We start from the raw sequence: 11770 nt of genomic DNA, 5'->3' as shown, positions 1-11770 counted from the left end.
CGATTTGTGTGTTATTCCTGCATGAAACTCATTCAATGAGGCAACTGAACACAACTGTCTACTGTGTAGCTCTAAAATTAGCTTTGGCTTTACAGGTCAGCACTCACCACTTTTATAGTGTATTGATCAACCTTAGATCATTGCACTTCCTGAGAGTGAATTTAAATAGTTTAGTTTTATAGCTGCTATAGAGACATCCTTTGTGTTTTGGAGAATTGTTCACTACAACTTATGCTGTTCATTTTAAAAATAAATATCTTATTCAAAAGAGGCATCCCTGAAGTTGCTATATAATTTATATCTAAACTCATGAAAAAAAAAGCGTCTCTTTTTCTGGACCCTGTCTTTCAAAGATCATTCGTAAAAATCCAAATAACTTCACAGATCTTCATTGTAAAGAGTTTTACACACTGTTTCCCATGCTTGTTCAATGAACCATAAACAATTAATGAACATGCACCTGTGGAACGGTTGTTAAGACACTTAACAGCTTACAGACGATAGGCAATTAAGGTCACAGTTATGAAAACTTAGGACACTAAAGAGGCCTTTCTGCTGACTCTGAAAAATGCAAAAGAAAGATGCCCAGGGTCCCTGCTCATCTGCGTGAACGTGCCTTAGGCATGATGCAAGGAGGCATGAGGACTGCAGATGTGGCCAGGGCAATAAATAGCAATGTCCGTACTGTGAGATCCCTAAGACAGCGCTACAGGGAGACAGGACGGAGCTGGTCGTCCTCGCAGTGGCAGACCACATGTAAAAACAACTGCACAGGATCGGTATATCCGAACAACAACTGCCCGAGTTACACCAGGAACGCATAATCCCTTCATCAGTGCTCAGACTGTCCGCAATAGGCTAAGAGAGGCTGGACTGAGGGCTTGTAGGCCTGTTGTAAGGCAGGTCCTCACCAGACATCACCGGCAACAATGTCGCCTATGGGCACAAGCCCACCATCGCTGGACCAGACAGGACTGGCAAAAAGTGCTCTTCACTGATGAGTCGCGGTTCTGTCTCACCAGGGGTGATGGTCGGATTCGCGTTTATCAACGAAGGAATGAGCGTTACACCGAGGCCTGTACTCTGGAGCGGGATCGATTTGGAGGTGGTGGGTCCATCATGGTCTGGAGCGGTGTGTCACAGCATCATCGGTCTGAGCTTGTTGTCATTGCAGGCAATCTCAATGCTGTGCGTTACAGGGAAGACATCCTCCTCCCTCATGTGGTACCCTTCCTGCAGGCTCCATACTGCTCGTTCTATGCTTGATTTCCTGCAAGACAGGAATGTCAGTGTTCTGCCATGGCCAGCGAAGAGCCCGGATCTCAATCCCATTGAGCACATCTGGAACCTGTTGGATCAGAGTGTGAGGGCTAGGGCCATTCCCCCCAGAAATGTCCGGAAGAGTGGGGTAACATCTCACAGCAAGAACTGGCAAATCTGGTGCAGTCCATGAGGAGATGCACTGCAGTACTTAATGCAGCTGGTGGCCACACCAGTTACTGACTGTTACTTTTGATTTTCACTCCCCCTTTTGTTCAGGGACACATTATTCCATTTTTGTTAGTCACATGTCTGTGGAACTTGTTCAGTTTATGCCTCAGTTGTTGAATCTTGTTATGTTCATTCAAATATTTACACATGTTAAGTTTGCTGAAGATAAATGCAGTTGACAGTGAGAGGATGTTTATTTTTTGCTGAGTTTATATGTACAGCTGAAGGTAACATTGTTATTATCTCATACTGAAAACTAAGAAGCAAAGCTTCTGGAATTTGCAGTTTAGGTGAAGTAGAGAGCTATTGCACAATATGGCTATGTAAGTGTTTTCTTATCAGGTCAAGGCTCCGTAGACAAGTCATGTGATCAACACTGGTGGACCCTCAGATAGTTACCCTGTTACTGTATCTTCTCACAGACAGAGAGCAACGGTCAACCATCGTTATAAAGCAACCAATCCGGCTGGGCAGCTAAAATTAAGGCAGATCTGAATGAATCCCCTCTTCACACACTCACACTTCATACACCAGCGTGTGTCCCTTAGAGTACAATATGAGCTACTTGTATTCAAAGGAGAAGTAGGGGTAAATATTGACTAGCATGAAGTAACCCTTTTAGCAGTGGTGGAAAAAGTACCCAGTTTTCCTACTTGAGTAAAAGTAAAGATACCCTAATTGAAAATGACTCAAGTAAAAGTGAAAGTCACTCAGTAAAATCCTACTTGAGTAAAAGTTTAAGTATTTGGTTTTAAATATATTTAAGTATCAAAAGTAAATGTAATTGCTCAAATATACTTAAGTATCAAAAGTAAAAGTATAAATCATTTCAAATTCCTTATATTAAGTAAACCAGACAGCACCATTTCTTATTTTTTAAAGTTACGGATAGCCAGGGTCACGCTCCAACAGTCAGACATAATTTACAAACTAAGCATTTTTGTTTAGTGAGTCCGCCAGATCAGAAGCAGTAGGGATGACCAGGGATGTTCTCTTGATAAGTGTGTGAATTAAACCATTTTCCTGTCCTGCTAAGCATTCAAAATGTATCAAGTACTTTTGGGTTTCAGGAAAATGTATGGAGTAGAAAGTAGGTAATTTTCTTTAGGAATGTAGTGAAGTGAAAGTAAAAGTTGTCAAAAATATAAATAGTAAAGTACAGATACCCAAAAAATTACTTAAGTAATACTTTCAAGTAATTTTACTTAAGTACTTTACACCACTGCCTTTTGGAATGCAGCCTGTAGTGAACATGCCTCTGTGCTGGGCTGAGCACCTGTTTAAGAGATTGTGGTAGATTAACATAATCTTGATTGAAAGCAAATCCAAGGTATGTGTAATTCTGCCGCTGGGGTGGGACAGTTTACAACACAAGCAATGGGCTATGTACAACTGGGCTGTGCCAACATTCACAGACCACAAACACACTGCTCACCACAAAGCTTGAGCAATTAATGGGACATAACACCAATAAATTCCCTTGGTTCTGCTAACGCCAGAAAACTAATACAGCTCAGGAATTTTCAGATGTATCCTTGAAGTTTGGTTTTATTCAGAAATATGATGAACACAAAACTAAAAACATCAAACAATTGTTGATGAACACTTACATTATTGGCAATCAAATATTGTGTGATTAGAAGCACATATGACCTTTATTGTGTCAACAGATGTGCTGTCTGAAACCTTGGTTAACTTGTCCAGAGGGTTTTGAAAAGCTGATTGAGAGTTTACAGCCCAGCTTTGGCACAGAACAGTCAGCCCTCCTTCAGTGATCCTGTCTGACTTTTACTCTCTGAGCCCTGGACCTGGCTGGCACTATCCTCATGAGCTTACACTGAGCTCTTCTTCATCTCCATCACGGAGATAGAGAATTACAACCGCAAATTCTCTATTCTTCATGACATCTTTTGTCCGAATGACTCAAATGTTGTTTTCCTTTAACAGCACATTTATGCACCGGTCTCAACATTCTAATAGCTCTGATGTGATTCTTGTTATACTAAACTGATTATCCAGGCTCATGATCTACCACTACACCAGGTTGAATAATGCTGCACTCACTCCACGCTTGATGGAACACTTTCAGCATGTGTGCTTCAAATCAAATTTATTTATGTAGCCCTTCGTACATCAGCTGATATCGCAAAGTGCTGTACAGAAACCCAGCCTAAAACCCCAAACAGCAAGCAATGCAGGTGTAGAAGCACGGTGGCTAGGAAAACCTCCCTAGAAAGGCCAAAACCTAGGAAGAAACCTAGAGAGGAACCAGGCTATGAGGGGTGGCCAGTCCTCTTCTGGCTGTGCCGGGTGGAGATTATAACAGAACATGGCCAAGATGTTCAAATGTTCATAAATGACCAGCATGGTCAAATAATAATAATCACAGTAGTTGTCGAGGGTGCAGCAAGTCAGCACCTCAGGAGTAAATGTCAGTTGGCTTTTCAAAGCCGATCATTTAGAGTATCTCTACCGCTCCTGCTGTCTCTAGAGAGTTGAAAACAGCAGGTCTGGGACAGGTAGCACGTCCGGTGAACGGGTCAGGGTTCCATAGCCACAGGCAGAACAGTTGAAACTGGAGCAGCAGCACGGCCAGGTGGACTGGGGACAGCAAGGAGTCATCATGCCAGGTAGTCCTGAGGCATGGTCTTAGGGCTCAGGTCCTCCTACAGAGAGAAAGAAAGAGAGAATTAGAGAGAGCATACTTCAATTCACACAGGACACCGGATAAGACAGGAGAAGTACTCCAGATTTAACAAACTAACCCTAGACCCCCGACACATAAACTACTGCAGCATAAATACTGGAGGCTGAGACAGGAGGGGATGTGGCCCCATCCGAAGATACCCCCGGACAGGGCCAAACAGGAAGGATATAACCCCACCCACTTTGCCAAAGCACAGCCCCCACACCACTAGAGGGATATCTTCAACCACCAACTTACCACCCTGAGACAAGGCCGAGTATAGTCGACAAAGATCTCTGCCACGGCACAACCCAAGGGGGGGGGCGCCAACCCAGACAGGAAGATCACGTCAGTGACTCAACCCACTCAAGTGACGCACCCCACCTAGGGACGGCATGAAAGAGCACCAGTAAGCCAATGACTCAGCCCCTGTAATAGGGTTAGAGGCAGAGAATCCCAGTGGAGAAGGGGGAACCGGCCAGGCAGAGACAGCTGCCTGTCTCCAAGGCTTACTACAGGGGTTGAAACCAGTTTGATTTCACAAGCAGTGGAATGTCTTTCAAAACATGGATCTACAATTACCCGCGAACACCTGAGGCCTTTCATAACACATTCCCCCTGTTTGAAGGCACCGGGCTGGGTCAGCACGTCAGGCATTAGAGATTATTTATTTGAAATTACACATTTCCCGTAAGTGACCGCCACTGCTCTTTAGAATACACATCGCCAATTTACTTGATACATTAGCGTACAGTATGTGTCCGGGGAACATGTGGTGTTTAATCTCTGTTCTAGCATTGTTGTTTACATTTCCATCCACTTGACATGCCTTGTTGTTTGGATAAGGTACCGATTCTCACTATTCATTCAAGATACTCCTCTTACTATTTTCTCCCCTTATTCCACGTGCTTGCAAGGCAGTCTAAAAACAATGACTATTTGTCATCCTGGACCATCCACGGACAGATGCTCAGATCCACTTGAGGTATCCTTGTAAGGATACCAAACAAAACATTTCAAAGCATAGTTCACTCAACGATGTAAAGGCTTGTTACAACTTCTGAGCACAACATGAATCCTGAACCGAGTTATGGCAGGAATGACAAAAATTAAACATTAAACATTTGATCACTGTACAAAAAGGAGAAACAAAAGATAAGACCAGTTCGAAAAATCTCTAAGGACAAAACAGTGAGTAATCAAAAATATTATTTTATTCACACTGACTTCAGGCTCTGTCTGCATACAATAATAGCATTTTCGGAGGACATTAGTGTGCTTCATACAGTTAAGAAACACCAACAAAGCAACTGGCTTTGGTCAGAAAAAATATAAAGGCTCTGTGTATGCACTACTTAACCAATAAGGTCTCAAGGGAACTTAGCATATACATTGCCTTCAGAAAGTATACCCCTTGACTTCTTCCATATCTTGTTGTGTTACAGCCAGTATTTTGTTTTTCAGTCATTTACACACAATACACCATAATGACAAACTGAAAAACAAGTTTTTAGAAATGTTTGCTAATTTATTGAAAATTAAATACAGAAATATTTAATTTACATACAGTGCCTTGCGAAAGTATTCGACCCCCTTGAACTTTGCGACCTTTTGCCACATTTCAGGCTTCAAACATAAAGATATAAAACTGTATTTTTTTGTGAAGAATCAACAACAAGTGGGACACAATCATGAAGTGGAACGACACTTTTTTAACAAATCAAAAACGGAAAAATTGGGCGTGCAAAATTATTCAGCCCCTTTACTTTCAGTGCAGCAAACTCTCTCCAGAAGTTCAGTGAGGATCTCTGAATGATCCAATGTTGACCTAAATGACTAATGATGATAAATACAATCCACCTGTGTGTAATCAAGTCTCCGTATAAATGCACCTGCACTGTGATAGTCTCAGAGGTCCATTAAAAGCGCAGAGAGCATCATGAAGAACAAGGAACACACCAGGCAGGTCCGAGATACTGTTGTGAAGAAGTTTAAAGCCGGATTTTGATTCAAAAAGATTTCCCAAGCTTTAAACATCCCAAGGAGCACTGTGCAAGCGATAATATTGAAATGGAAGGAGTATCAGACCACTGCAAATCTACCAAGACCTGGCCGTCCCTCTAAACTTTCAGCTCATACAAGGAGAAGACTGATCAGAGATGCAGCCAAGAGGCCCATGATCACTCTGGATGAACTGCAGAGATCTACAGCTGAGGTGGGAGACTCTGTCCATAGGACAACAATCAGTCGTATATTGCACAAATCTGGCCTTTATGGAAGAGTGGCAAGAAGAAAGCCATTTCTTAAAGATATCCATAAAAAGTGTTGTTTACATTTTGCCACAAGCCACCTGGGAGACACACCAAACATGTGGAAGAAGGTGCTCTGGTCAGATGAAACCAAAATTGAACTTTTTGGCAACAATGCAAAACGTTATGTTTGGCGTAAAAGCAACACAGCTCATCACCCTGAACACACCATCCCCACTGTCAAACATGGTGGTGGCAGCATCATGGTTTGGGCCTGCTTTTCTTCAGCAGGGACAGGGAAGATGGTTAAAATTGATGGGAAGATGGATGGAGCCAAATACAGGACCATTCTGGAAGAAAACCTGATGGAGTCTGCAAAAGACCTGAGACTGGGACGGAGATTTGTCTTCCAACAAGACAATGATCCAAAACATAAAGCAAAATCTACAATGGAATGGTTCAAAAATAAACATATCCAGGTGTTAGAATGGCCAAGTCAAAGTCCAGACCTGAATCCAATCGAGAATCTGTGGAAAGAACTGAAAACTGCTGTTCACAAATGCTCTCCATCCAACCTCACTGACCTTGAGCTGTTTTGCAAGGAGGAATGGGAAAAAAATTCAGTCTCTCGATGTGCAAACTGATAGACATACCCCAAGCGACTTACAGCTGTAATCGCAGCAAAAGGTGGCGCTACAAAGTATTAACTTAAGGGGGCTGAATAATTTTGCACGCCCAATTTTTCAGTTTTTGATTTGTTAAAAAAGTTTGAAATATCCAATAAATGTCGTTCCACTTTATGATTGTGTCCCACTTGTTGTTGATTCTTCACAAAAAAATACAGTTTTATATCTTTATGTTTGAAGCCTGAAATGTGGCAAAAGGTCTCAAAGTTCAAGGGGGCCGAATACTTTCGCAAGGCACTGTAAGTATGCAAACCCCTTAATCAATACTCTGCAGAAGCACAACCATTCTCAGGTCTTGTCATAGATTTTCAAGCAGATTTAAGTCAAAACTGTAACTCGGCCACTCGGGAACATTCGCTGTCTTCTTGGTAAGCTATTCCAGTATAGTTTTGGCCATCTCCCAGTGTCTGGTGGAACGCAGACAGAACCAGGTTTTCCTCTAGGATTTGCCTGTGCTTAGCTCCATTCTATTTCTTTTTTATACTGAAAAACTCCCCAGTCCTTAACAATTACAAGCATACCCATAATCTGTTGCAGCCACCACTATGCTTGAAAATATGGAGAGTGATACACTGTAATGTGTTGTATTGGATTTGTCCCAAACATAACACTTTGTATTCAGGACAAAAAGTGAATTGCTTTGCCACATTTTTTTGCAGTATTACTTTAATGCCTTGTTGCAAACAGGATGCATGTCTTGGAATATTTGTATTCTGTTCAGGTTTCCTTTTTTCACTCTGTCAATTAAGTTAGTATTGTGGAGTAGCTACAATTTTGTTGATCCATCCTCAGCTTTCTAATATCACAGCCATTAAACCCTGTAACAATTTTAAAGTCACAATTGGCTTCATGGTGAAATCCCTGAGCCTTTTTTCTCTCTCCGGCAACTGAGTTAGGAAGGACGCTTGTAGTGACTGGGTGTATTGATACACTATCAAAAGTGTAATTAATAACTTCACCATGCTCAAAGAGATATTCAATGTGTGCTTTTTAAAAATTGTACCCATCTACCAATAGGTGCCCTTCTTTTGGAAAACCTCCCTGGTCTTTGTGGTTGAATCTGTGCTTGAAATTCTCTGCTCGACTGAGGGACCTTATAGATAATTGTATGTGTGGGGTACAGAGATGAGGTAGTCATTCAAAAATCATGTTTAACACTATTATTGAACAGAGTCCTGAACTTATTTAGGCTTGCCATAACAAGTGGTTGAATACTTACTAACTCTAGATATTCAGATGTTCATTTTTTATAAATTCCACTTTGACATTATGAGGTATTATGTGTAGGTCAGTGACAAAAATATCTTAATTTAATCCATTCTAAATTCAGACTGTAACACAAGAAAATGTGGAAAAAGTCAAGGGGTGCGAATACTTTCTGAAGGCACTTTAAAGCCACCCTCTGTGAACATGTGTCAAATGCTTATTATTCCACAGCTCCTATACTTAATCATATAGGCTGCATCACCAAGAGAGTATTGCTCTCTTTTACTGTACAGCTTCAATGAAATAAAGCATTCAAGGCAATACGTTTGATTTCTCTCTCTTTCTCTCTCTCTCACACACATCTGTTCCATATCAAAATATTTGTTGCTTTACACACAGCCTGTGGGTTTTGGCATTGCACAGATTAAAGAATATGTTCAATATGTTTTTTCTAAGGTGGTAAGTATTTCACAAATAGCCTCAGGAATGCCCAGTATCCTTATTAACTCCAATACTAACAGAGAGGTTTTTGTCAGTGTTTGACTATATGACTAGGCACACTCCACACAGCACTGAGAGTTCCCCTCACCGCTCTCTGGTCCCGGGTATAATAGGCGCCATTGTAACAGTGTGTTCTTTAGGACCGGCCTGAAACAGGTCACTGGAACGGCAGGATGTCCGGTATGCTCCATGGAAGTGTCTGAAATGCCTGGGCTATGCACGTCTCCAATAGCAGACCCACACACACAGCAAGCGGGGAGAGCCTTCTGCTGCAGTATAGAATGACTGGAGAAGAGAGGAAATGATCAGAACACAAACATGACAATATGCAGGAAAAGTACTTGTTTTGAACAACTTCACATCATGTTAATCTCCTACTTGCTGTAGAATTGAGAAATACTGCCATCAGTACAATAAACTATGAATTCTACAGAAATCCAATATCAATCAAATATATTCATAAAGCCCTTTTTACATCAGCAGTTGTCACAACGTGCTTAAACAGAAACCCAGCCTAAAACCCAAAGAGAGGGGGGGGGGGGGGGGCTGGAAACCGCAGCTCCAGGACAAGGTAGCACAACTGTTGAAGAGGTCAGGGTTCTATAGCCGCAGGCAGAAATGCAAAAACTGGACCAGCAGCACGACAAGGGCCATTACCCTGTGTATTGTGAAAAACCACAAGGGCCACACAGAGACTAATGCTTGCTTTGTGGGCCTGATTGTTGGGTGAAAAAAACAAAGTATAATGGTAATGCAGTTTTAGTGAATGAATGGATTCGTTTTGGACAATTTTGGGACCATTTATAACTATTTAGTAACTCTAGAGAATAACAGAATTCATGTTCGAACATGGATTTTCAAGCTAGGTGTATGAGCTGCCATCTGCTGGTGCACATCAATGTTCCTGCTCCTAATCATTACCCTGTGAGCTGATGGTTTCTATTTTAATAAAACATGACTGATGTGAAAAGTAGATAGATATGGGGCTCGATGTGTGAAGTAGGTTATTTACTAGTATCAATAATGAGTTATGAGAACTTTTCAATCAATTTTCTACCCAATTAATTCGCTGAATTAACAGGAACTGAGATGGCACTAAATGTGAGTGACTCTAATGGGAGAATTGGTACACTGAGGGAGGAGTTGGCTAATGTACCTCTAATAGCCTGAGAGTTGGACGTGAGCACAAACAGTTTGATGAGGTTGAAACAGAGCGGGGAATAGTCATGCTCCCATATGACTATAGGGATGAGCAGAATGTTGCCATAGCTGGACAGCAGGATGGTTTTCAGCATTAAGCTCAGTTCTAAGTCCTAGCCAAGCAGCATCTAAACCAGCTAAAGGAAGGACAGCACTCCGACAGAGAACGCACCCAATTCTGTAGACAAATGAACATGAAATCAGTACCAACCAGCAGAAGACTGTAATTTGTATGGAATCATTGTGAAAAGAAAGCAGAATTTGTCACTTCAACCACACTTGGAAACATTGTTATAACATTGATATTAACATTGTCATATGCATGTTTGTTGATGAGTGCATGAGTTGTTATAGTAATAATGTGCTTTTTCCATGAGCAATACACCAAGAGCTGCCATCCCAAACATTCCCATTCGTTGGTGTATCTAATGATGTCTGCAGGGTCATTGTTCTGTTCAAATCCCTGCATTTGTGACCACCTCAGGTAGAACTCACACAGCAGGCAAAACACACGCAGCTTCTAGTGAATCTATAGAGGAAACCATCAATAAGACATACCATCATGTCTTGTGTCTCTCTGCAGAGAAAATGAAAATGCAACGCAACATGAATCAAGTCACATCCATTTTTGAAAGCATGCACTGTAATCTGACTCTGGTGAATCGTTATTTGAGTGTCTTACTGTACATACATTCAATGTAATGTTGAACAGAATGTGTGTGAAGGCTTGAGTTTAGCATAACATGGCACCAATCAGAATAATGACTGATCATATTCAATGTACTTGTCCACAGGCCTTTGGAAGGATTCCTGAAAAAAGTAGAGACATTTACCCATTTCAGACAGAAGATGTGGTATGTTACCTGTAAAAAAATATACGGCAATGTTTATATGACCCCTGTTCAAACAGTCCCTTATTTACCACTGAATTTCAGGTATAAACCTTTTACATATCAGTGGGTACCTGGCAAATTGGGAGGGGTGTTGTTAAACCATGGGGGCTGTTTGCAGTTCAAATTTGGGAGGTGTTAAACAATGGAAGTGTTAATGAATTTACCTGCAAAAAGCAGAGAACCATTCACACAGACCCGACACCTGTATTTTGGTTACATGGTCTATCCAGGAATCATGTCGAGGTCTTTTGGTGGCTTTTATTTTTCCACGTTTTTTACCCCCTACCCCTTTCAGATATACGAAATGGCTGTTATAAAAACGCAGGCATGGTAAATTAGTGGGATTTTGGTCTGTGTATGAAAGGGATAAAACAGGCACTCCACGCCAAGCATTTCTCTAGCTTCTATGGCTAAACTAGATAGACAGCTTACTGTTTTATCTGTTATAAGGTTAGAGACCCAACCTCTAACCAGAAATGTCAGCTAATAACTTGAATAGAAAAACAAAACCCCAGCTAACTACACCGCTGGCAGTGACAGCTCCCTTAATTTCTAGCTAGCCTAGCATCATCAGTTAGGTAATATCTAAATCAGTAAATTAATATGGGCCAGCTATTCAACTCACACATATTATTATCTTCAAGATCCCATTACTGTAATCTTTGCGAAGCTCGTGCGCGTCCTTATTGCATTCAAAACATCTAAAGAACCCATTTGTCATTCTGTTTTATGTTGGCAACTTGGCAACGATAAGCGACCAGCTTGAGGAACCTGACTTCCTGGATTTATGCATGATTGGTCGGGAAATGTAGTCGTTTGCAGTTTGGCTAGCGGTTTGGGTCGAAAGGGGGCGTAGGT

At 41.5% G+C, this 11770-nt stretch overlaps 1 pseudogene; it reads right to left on the bottom strand.

Annotated features, from left to right (window-relative positions):
* Positions 1–3936: 3936 nt before the first annotated feature.
* Positions 3937–11633, bottom strand: LOC139415123 (protein ARV1-like; annotated as a pseudogene).
* Between the last annotated feature and the right edge of the window lie 137 nt (positions 11634–11770).

The sequence above is a fragment of the Oncorhynchus clarkii genome, chromosome 8 (genome assembly GCF_045791955.1).
Source record: "Oncorhynchus clarkii lewisi isolate Uvic-CL-2024 chromosome 8, UVic_Ocla_1.0, whole genome shotgun sequence".
Lineage (NCBI taxonomy): Eukaryota > Metazoa > Chordata > Actinopteri > Salmoniformes > Salmonidae > Oncorhynchus > Oncorhynchus clarkii.
Note: the sequence above shows the minus strand (reverse complement) of the source record. Positions and strands in the feature narration are given on the sequence as shown.